Source organism: Corvus kubaryi, unplaced genomic scaffold, assembly GCF_017639235.1.
Source record: "Corvus kubaryi isolate FWS band 111438036 unplaced genomic scaffold, C.kubaryi_AGA036_p1.0 136, whole genome shotgun sequence".
Lineage (NCBI taxonomy): Eukaryota > Metazoa > Chordata > Aves > Passeriformes > Corvidae > Corvus > Corvus kubaryi.
This window is the reverse complement of record NW_024580670.1, coordinates 10,280,183-10,290,932: the sequence shown is the minus strand read 5'-3', so window position 1 is coordinate 10,290,932 and position 10,750 is coordinate 10,280,183.

Below are 10,750 nucleotides of genomic sequence, written 5' to 3'. Positions count from 1 at the left end.
GTTTCAGATCAGCTGAGAATAAATCAGTGCAGGATCCCCAGGAGGTCTTTTTTACACAATCGCTCTGCACTAGAAGAGCAAATGCAGGAGCAGGAGAGTAGTAGCAGGAATTGATCACACTTGATTACTTATTAAAGTTTGTAAGGAAAGATGTTGGAGAAGAAAAACAGCAGGAGCACCTTTTATGGCTAGAGTAGAAGGGGTTGGGGGGAAAGGGTGAGGAAAATACTTCAAAATGGACTCCTACAATGTTCTTTTACATTATGACCCCATATTTTTTCTCTAGTTTTCATCACTAGTTCATGTATTCTGGGGCTAAGGTGAAATCAACACTTGTGAGGGATCTGAGAAGAGTCAGGATGCAGACAGTAAAACATGCACAACTACTGCATGAACAAATAATTTAAAGTGGCCTCAACTGAACTGCATGTATGACTTTGTTTCTGCACATCTCTGTATAGACACATACCTGTGAGGACATGCAGTTCCCTCTCTGCACGTACGAGCGCGTGTTTGCACATATACATAAATCTGACATTGGAAGATAAAGATCTTTTTCCATGTGGCAGTGGCAGTGCATGTCATGCACGTGTCTGAACACAGCCCCCCCAAAAGTGCTGGGTTTTATGCAGAGAGCCTAAAGCAAGTGGGTCCTCTGCAGAACAGCTCCTAAGGTACTGCAGTGCTAGTTAAGAAAGCAACATCTCTTCATAAAATAAGCCCTACATCAAAAACAGTACAAAACAACTCTAAACCCTCAGGCTACTGCAGGATTATACCGTTGTGAAATACATTATCCAGCCTTTAAAGTCATCTTTGACTATCTGCCTGGGGTCATCCAGACAGCCCAGACACTCAGCTACCTTGTACCAAAAAAAGGTTGAGCTTGCAGATGTTCCCAGGAAGGCAGTACATCGAGGTCCAAGCTCTTCCTGCAGGGGAAGGCCAATGGGTTTATATTTGAATTTCTTGCTTTCCATGATAACGGCTCAGCAGAGAATTAGCTCCAACACAAACTGCTGTTGGAGGAGATCTACTGTGTTTGGTGGCAGAAAGAGAAAAAACAAAGAGTTACTGGACTCCTGTGAATGAGTCATTGCATCAGAGGCCTGGAAGCAGATAGGCTATTCTTCAGCAATAAAGAATCAAGACACAGTAATTTCCAACAGATGGATTTGCAGGTAGAGTTTTCTATTTTACCCACAGCAGGCACACCAACTTCAGCTTCCAGCTGCTGTTTCTGGTTAGCCAGTCAAGCTTCTAATTGGATCTCCTGCTGGACATTATCTGTGGGACACACCAGGGTGGGAACAGGGGGCAGGCTGCTGCCTTGCCAACACAGCCGGGCCCTGGCAGCACCCTGCAGTGACATCCAGGCACACAGGGGCTACACAGGTGCAAAAATTCAGCCAATGCACCATGGAGTCCCCAGTCCACAAGGAGCTGCTTATCCCTCCATGCCAGGGCAGCAACAGACCCAGCCAGCCTTGCACGACCCTCCCATATTGGCCAGTCCATGTTGGTTTTACACATGGGCACTCTGGACTGTCCAACCCCAGCCCAACCTCTTTTGTTCCTCTAAACAAGCCCAGGAGAGGCCTGGGATCTCCAGGGAAGATGAAGTGGTGTGAATTCGCTTGTCAGCAGCTTAACCAAAGGACAAACCAAACCACTGCTATCAGCACAGCTAAATCCAGCTTCACTTCAAGAGGCACTTTAAGTGCAAGAAGATAAGTGTCCTGGGAAGCTCTGCAACAGTTCTTTGCTTGACATTAGGAATTCTCAGACAGGAAGTCCATGTGTTGTGGACTTCAAACTCAGAGAATGAAGGTGTTGAGCTGTCCCCAGCATCCAGACAGGATCTTCCAGGCAGAAAGAGGAAGTATGAGATGAAGAAAGGATGTTTTTCTATGGACAACAATGATAAGTGTAGAAGATTTTGTTGTTCATTCCAATGACTGAGATGGCACTTTTTTTTTCTGTTGATTTTAAAACACATTTGCCCACCCCCTTTCTTGCTTACCAGCTGCTGCAATGGTGCATTTTGAAATTCTTACTGGGGAATATTGGCACAACTTCTATCTATTTTCTACATAAGAATAGCAAACACTGAAAGGAGCTCAAAATGAAATTTCCACTAAAGCAAAGGCCACCTCAGGATCCGAGAGGTGGCTCCACTCCTGTGTAACAGTCCAGTGCTGGAACACCTCATCCAGTCAGTCCTGACAGGAGTTTCCAGCAATCTCTCCTTGGCCCAGCATCACTACTGACCTGAAGACAGATTTCTGTAGTGTGGGAACTAAGGAGTGCAACTGCTTCTTAAGAAGTGATGAAGTCCCTGTCCATGTACAACATGTCACTGCTGTTCCTTACAGGGTACAGCTGTGAAAGTGCTTGCACTCAATTTATCCTTCTGGTGCTGGAGATTTACAGGAAAAAAAGCACAGTCTGTGCTTACCAAGGAGCAGTGGGGGTTGTCCTGTGAGCTGTGTGTTCCTAGAGCTGCAGACACTTGTGTCCCCGTGCCTGTGCCTGTGTGTGCAGCTGGCCACTACAGAGTCCCTGTGTTGTGACCCTGGGTTCAGTCTAACCAATGAGCCAGCTAATCGGTTCATGTTAACATAAGCAGAGGCAGTGGCAGTCACAAAATACATCAGAAATCAAACCTGAGGAAAGGAATTAGGGGAAAAGAATTCATTAATTTCCCCTTTGCAATGGCAAATGCTTTCCACTCACTCTTTTAAAATGACATTTTACCTGCTATTAGTTTACTGTGAGTATCTCTGGCGCTGCCTTCCCTCCCCACAGCTGATTCCCTCAAGAACAAAATTAAATTTAAGCTACTAAAGTTGGACCTTTCTGAAGTAAAAAGAATCTTTAAAAATGGATTTTTTTAAAGGTCATTTTGAACTTTATCTGAGCACACATGGAGACGCAGGCCATTCAGCTAAATAATGCCACCTGACCACCTCCTGTCACCATTACTAGAATACGAACATCATTTATGTGATGGAGAGAGTGGAAGGCTTTCTGCTCATTCCTTTTATTCCTCTTCTAATTTTTGGAGATTTTAATGCTGTTCAGTTTTATAGCTGCTTCTTTACTTACCACTTTCTTTAATAACCTATAGGAAAGTCATAAACTTATGCTGAAGTAAGACATCCTGATTTTCACCCAGAACAAGACAGACTGAACTTCTTGCTCTCATGGGATCAAGCTGCATTCTCTAGAGCTCCATCTGCTCCTCACCCTTAGCATGTCCTGCCACACTGGCAGTCCCTTGACAGGATGGTGTCAGAGCAGTCCATCCTTCTCCTTGGTATCTTTCCCTCTTCCAGAAATCCAGCTTTACAAATTAAATAAATATAACCTATTACTCTGTTTCTAAGCACATACTTAACTTCAAGCACAAGAAGAACCATGAGCCTCTTTTGTGAGTTTATGCTTTGCTGTGAATTGGTGCAGTCTGTGGCCCCAAAGCCCTGCCCCAGAGGGAGCTCAGCGCTGTACAGTATTTATCCCAGCAGTGTCCCTGTCTGCCAGAGCAACTTTCACCACTGACCTGAGGATCCAGAAATAATTAACTTAACATTATCTTCAACATTATCTTGACAGCAAAGGCTGGCATGGGGAGATGGCTTTGCACTGCCAGGCTCCAGTCTGAGCAAACACAGACTCTTTAAAGCATGGATTTCATTTCCAGACATGTCAGATCCACCTCCCTACTGTCAGCTGAAGGTAAGGGGGGTTGCACACAGCTTGCTGTGTGATGAGCCCTGTGGCAGTGCTCTGAAAACACTGCGTGTTATTTACCGTACCCAGTTCTCTCCAATTGTGACTCAAACAAGGCCATATTTATTGAAGAGACACTTTAAAATGTCCCATGACATGCTTTGTGTGAATGGGGACTTCCCTTAAATGGAATTTCAGCACTCCACCCCTTCCTACAGTGGCATCCATGTCCCACTTCACAGCTGCCCGGTCTCTTTGAACAGGCTTCCCTTTAACAACGTTCAAATATTTAATTTGCCAAGTGCTGTGGGAATCCCAAAGGTTTGGAAGAACTATCTATTATAAATGACAAAACATGACATTATTATAGGTAGCCTGCCTACTCGATGTCATCTGTGTTCTATGCTGCTCCTTTAATGAGGCTGTCTTTCAAATCCTGCACAGAATAGAAAAAGATCCTGATGCCAGCACTTCCCAGGTGCTCTAAAAATTAAAACAGCCGAGTCCTTACAATATAAAAAAGCCTGCTTTCTAAACCCTAAAACCCTCATGTTCAGAAGGAGTGCTTTTAATATTCTGTTATTTAGTTGTACAGGCATTCAGGAGGAGGCTGCTCCCAGCCACCCAGTGCAATTCAATAAGTGTTCCCCTGAAACCTAACCACACAGTGCCCTCTGCTGCAGTTTTCTCTGACATATTAAAAGGAGAAAAAAAGAATGAAACAAGGAAAAAAAAACCAACCCAGCTACGCTTTGCAGCCTATCCTCTGGCTCAAATTGAGATAAGCAGATGGTTTGTTAGTACTTATCAATGACTCAGTAACATCCAAAGTACTACATAAAACACTTTAGCCAGAGAAAAGTCAAAATAACAAAATTAATTCCATATGAGGGACAGAGAAAGCAACTGAAAAATCAGGCAGGGAATGCAGCAGTGCTAGCAGCTCCCTGCCTTAGCCTGGCTGGTCCTACTCTCCAAGCAGAACTCCAAACCCAGTGATTTAAGCTATATAACTAGATTCTATAACCTCATTGCTTTGCTCCTCCCACCACCCTCAACCCCATCCACCACATCCTCCAAACACTTGCAAGAGCTCTGTGAACAAGCCAAGGACATGCAAGAGGCAAGACCAAAGCCCACACTGCCTTCACAGTCCTGATGCTGGATAACCCACACCAGATGGAGCTGGCTGCCAACAGCACCCTCTCAGGAGAGGATGGGCTGGGAAGAAGTCATTTCTGTCATCTTACTCTTGATTTTGACAGCTGTGCTAGCAGCTGATATTCCAGGGACAGGGATCTTTGTGGATTACCACAGAAGAGAAGGACAAACACTTCAGCAATTCTTACTTTGAGCTACTATCACTTCAGGCTCAGTTAATTAAAATCAATAACTTCATTTGTCTTGGTTTGGAGTTTAGGCCTTCACTGAACAGTACTAAGGCTTTCGTTCACAGATTCACCAATTACAAAGTCAATAATTTAAAATTAGCTAGGCATACTGTGCATATTGTCTTGGCAATGTAAGGCACCTCTGAACATGGGGATTGAGGGAATGCACAGGCATTAGGATTTTAAAGCAGCACCTTGCTAGTGCTGCAGATGGAGAACAAAAACATTTCAGTTACTCTGTAAGACTATGTTGAGATCCTGTCACAGACCCAAACACCAGTGTTTGTGAACATTTCATTCTGATTTCTGGGTTAACCTGGTAGAAGAATAGGGTCCGCCAGAAAACTGTATGAAGAGTCAACGGGATGACAATCTCTAAAGACCTGAGGGTTGAGTCTTGCCACCAAAGCCTAAAAAAATCAGCTGGCTCTGAAACCATACCATTAAGAAATGCTGAGTTCATTGCACAGTTGGCCTGATACTCAAGATTGTCAGACCCATGTTTTCAAACTACTGTTTGTACAAAGAGCTTAAAGAGATGGAAAAGGTTCTCTCCCCATCACTCTTTCTAGCAAAACACAAAAATTGAGAGACTTTTAAAATCATGAGATTTGACAGCAGTCTGTTTGTGCCTGAGATGTGCTGTTGTTTAGCAAGGTCAAGAAATCTATTTGTAGTACGAATACAGGTTTATTTGAACCTTCCCTGAAATTTGAGCTTCATCCATGTCTAAACCTTTAGAAAACACCAAGTCTGTTAAGTCTTCCCCTTTGCACAATGCCTTCTCCTGTGCCTCCTGCACCTTCCTGGGTCCTAGCCAGGCCTGGAAGCACCAAATAACCACAAGGAAGATTGTTCCTTGAGATCACCACCCAGAAGCAGAAAAATATTGTGAGCTTCTTGGGCGGGCCTGTTTTTACTGAAGGAACCACCTTACTGAGCAGATGTGAAACCTTGAAAGGAGCCAGAAATTCAGCCAACAGCTTTTTAGCACCAGTTACTATGAAAATCAGCTAATTCCACTGAAGCAGCAAAAATTGTAGAAGAATGGCTTCTTTTGACAAATGGAGTCAGCAACATTATTGTGATCAGCAGAGAGCAGAACATGTGTGAACCAAAATGCAGAGTTCTCAACTCCAAAGATTCAAAGATGTCCAGCCCGCTTGTCCACAGAATGGAAGACAAAACTGAGGGCAAGACTACAAACTGGGTGGGAATCTGGATATACAGAAAGATCTCTCTGACATAGCTACCCCAAGGGTGAAAAGCTGGGAGAATCTCTCTTCAGCACAGTATTTAATTACTAAAGGAAAAAGCATGTAAATAGACTTTAAGAGACCCACTTGATAATAAATCTATGACAAAAGGCAATGTAGAAATCTGCGCTTTTGAATTTATTATCTGACCTTCCTGCCAAGCATTCCCATGCAGCTGCAGGATAAAATAAATTGCTCTAGCTAAAGAAACTGTAGGAAATATTCGAATATTCCCTGTTCTGAAATACTAACCTGTGATACTTTTGACCATCTCTCTCTGGAGAACCACACAGTGGACAGATCAGGACACTAGGAATTTCACTGGAAGAGAAGATTGCAAAAGGGAGTAGACCCCAGTCAAGATCCCTGCATTGGAAGTGCAAGAGTTGTCTTGCTAAAACTGATTAGAATTAAAAAAACCCAAACTACAAAACAACCTTCATTAAAATACTCTTCTGGGAAATGTGCAGCATATGACTACTTAAAGGAACTGGTTTTGCTTAGAAGTACAGCCAAGTTCCCATACTTCTGAAAGATTAAGGACGTTTTTATCCTCTGCATTTCTCTTCTTTTCCTTTTTCTTTTAAAAAGCCTTCATAAGGATCCCAGAAAGGAAAGGTGACTTCAGTGCACGGCAGATGGACACCATGCCGTTCACTAAAGCAGATGAATAAAGGGCTCATCCTGTAAAGCAGCTGAGCACCAGCACGTTTTCTGTCAGCTCTAGAAAATCTTCTGGCTTGCAGCACTTAACACAACTGAACTGTGGAGGCCATTATTCCACAGGTTTAGATCCAGCCCGAGTCTCTCTCACTTCACTAATGCCTCAACTGGGCAAAGGGAGATCCTGGTCTGCACAAATCCTTGGAGCCTCCTCACTGCTTTCCCTCACACTGCAGCCACCTGAGGAAGAATCGGCACCTGGGACTCTCTGTAGTACTATTTATTGTAAAATAACATCCTGTTGATGATGGAACATCATCAGCAAACCCTGTGCCCTATGCCTATAGGAGGACACGTTCTTTGAGCCTAAGTTAGTGTTGGCAATCTAATTATGGCATGTTCAGAAAGTCTCATGCTCACCTCGGGACTTCATAATAATGATACTGTTTAAAAACTAAAACACTGTTCAAGGGACAATAACCATACATTTTAGACTGAAAGTATGACAGGTAAGATTAGATGAGACACATTCAGAAGACCACCAGAGCCAAATTTTGAAACGGGGGACTACCAATATCACATTTGCAGGAAAGCAGATACACAGTCATCTCTCACTTGCAGGCACAAACTAGCAGATGGTTTGCAAAACCACAAAAGTGAACTTGAAGCACCCACTCTGTCTTTTACAACTTCACAAGCATGAGTTTTGCATGCAAAAATTACATGTGTACATCATTAGCAGATGCAGGTCCCAACTCCACCACTTTGATTATTTCCTTTTAACTGCCTTGTTTCTGATGCCTTTTAAAAAGGAGCACAACAGCTTCTCGCTATTTATTCGAGATCTTGAAGAAAAATTATTCCTGGTGGGTCGTGAGCTCCCCCCCTTGACTTCTCACTAGCTGCTAACATCCAGGCCCTGTTCCAACACTCTGCTACTGTCCAGACAAGCTTTTCTGGGTGAAATGTTGAATTTTTACAACAATGAAGATGTGATTGCCCTCCACTGTGTGTATGCTCTCTGTATTTTATTTGTATCACTGCTAACAGAAGTTATTGCTCTGCATGGCCCTTCCTGGAGAGTGCTGCTACGCAGCTGAAGAGCTTATTTTCTCCTTTCTTTAGATTTCTCCCTAAGCTCTTCCCCCTTGCTCCCTGGCCAAAGTCTTGTGTGATCTGAGAGACTCTCGTTATCTCAGCCTGGAGCCCAGGGTTATTACACGCTCTGAATTATGTGCACCATCAGCACTCCAACAAGCTGACTTAATGTACTTAATGGTGCCAGAATTTGAGAATGTGCCAGAAGACTTTTGATATCATTTGCCATGAACACTAATTCATAAAGTCTGAGCTGCAGGCCATCCACATGTCACCCAAAAGGCTGGCAAACAAATCAGGTTGTCAACAGCCTCCAGCATGGCTCAGGCTCCACTGACTCTCCATTGTTGGTGTTGACAAAGGGCGTAGCCATGCTCGTGGCTAAGGACTTTGGCTGTCTCCTGGCTTATGACCAATTTCTACAGTAATCCAATGAGAGACACTTGTTACTTTTTTCTGACTAAATAACCAGCATTTCTGTTCTTCCTTCTACCCATGAAGGCTTTGGGGAGATCTGGAGCTCCTTCTCCAAAACAGGAAATACAGTTCTAAAATGCAGCACCCTTATTCCTCTTCTGATGCAGATAGGCTAAGTTCCCAGAAGACCAGTGAAGGCACTGGAATAATGTGAGAAAGACTGAGGCCACAGTTTAGGCCTTTTGTCACCTTCTTGGTCTTTAAGATACATTCTCTTCTCTTTCTTATCTGTGTTATGCATTCTGGATATATAATAGATGGAGGGAGCAACCTTAGAGGATACCACTTCATAGAGAGATCCTTAATGGAATATAAAGATGGAGATAGGTCATGCTCTTTCTTTTCCTGTCCTGTGACATGAGGCTGTGTCAGGGAACAAAGGGATATGGCTGGAGGGAACTCTCTGGTTATTCTTCACTGTTAAATTGACTGTCTTCAGCAGCACCAAAGCTCACAGCTATTTGACTGCATCCAAGGAACGGGAGCAAGCCCAGGTGACAAATTAATTTGGTTTTAGACGAAAGAATGGCTAAAGATTTTCACAGTTATGTTTAACACACTTCCCTGGTTCTTTTCTACGAGCCATTTGCTCTTTCCTCCAAATACCTTCTTGCAAACAACTTCATTTAGAAATGCTTCCAACATCTTCTATCTGCATGGACTTGTCTTTTGGAGCATTTATTTTATGGCAGAGATTGTCTTACTCCATGTTTTTCAGAATGGTGTGTAGCTTTACTCTTTCAAATATGAGATCAGACCTTTACAATGCCAAGAGCCCTCTAGTCCTGTGCAAGTACTGAGGAAATTGCACACATTCTATTCTATTCTATTCTATTCTATTCTATTCTATTCTATTCTACTCTATTCTATTCATATGCCTCCCCTACCAGTTTCTACCTCAATGCCTTCCCATAGCACACAATGCTACATTATTAAGAATTATTTTATGTGGTTGGTTTATTACTAATCCTCAGACTAAGCTGAGTAATGCCTAGAAGAGCACTGTCTTAATGAGACAGTTTATATTAGAGAAAGCAGAGCAAGACCTTTCATGTGGAAGGTGGGGAAGCTTACCATCATCCTGTAAGCACTTTGTACAGCTGCTGACTGGCCTGCAGGGAGCCACAGTTCAAGCAAGCATGTTTAAACCTTTATTAAACAAGTCTCTCGTACTCCTATCCTTGAAACAATTTCCTGATCCTTTCCAGAAGCCACTTGCCCCTTCTTCAAAATCTCTTCTTGCAAACCACTTCATTTATAAATGTTACACTTCTGCTGTTTCAAATGTTTTGACATAATCTCTTAGTGAGTGGAATAGTTGCCCAAAAAGCTGTAGAACCTCTTACATCTATCCCCAGCATACCTGAAGAGTAAGATGATGAGAGCTGAGTATGATCTGGTACTCTGTGGGAGAAAAAAACTCTCAGAACAGAAGACAGATTCAGGGCCTTGTCTGTTAACAATAATCAGAGCCATTATTGGGGTACACAGACAGGACACTAATGTGGCAGTCCCTTAATCTCTAGAACTGAGCAATCATTTCTCTCCTTTTCTCCAGAGTTCAAACCTTTCCTTTTCTGTCAACCATCTACACTGACTGAAAGCAAAGCTAAGCTAAATACTGCCATCATAGTGCTTCCAGACCACCCCTTTGTGTTGTAAATCAACATTGTCCCCCTCATCCATTCTCCATAGAATCATATAATTACAGAATGGTTTAGGTTGGAAGGGACCTTTAAAGTCATCTACTCCAACCCCCTGCAATGAGCAGGGACATCTTTAGCTAGGTCATGTTGATCAGAGGCCTGTCCAGCCAGGACTGGAATGTTTTCAGGGATGGGGCATCTACCACTTCTCTGGGCAACCTGGTCCAGTTTTCACCACCCTCATTGTAACAAAATTCTTCTTTATATCTAATTTGAGACTACCCTCCTTTAGTTTAAAACCATTACCCCATTCTTGCTCTAAGGCAACAGTGGTAATAACAACCAACAGCAGAGCGTGCAGACGGGAAAATAAACCCTCGACTGACTTAATTTGCCTTGGACATTTATTCCTACAAGAATCTGATGGCACATTGCCATCAGAGCTGTGCATGCCAACAGAAAAAAGATCTTTTGAATATTTATTCCT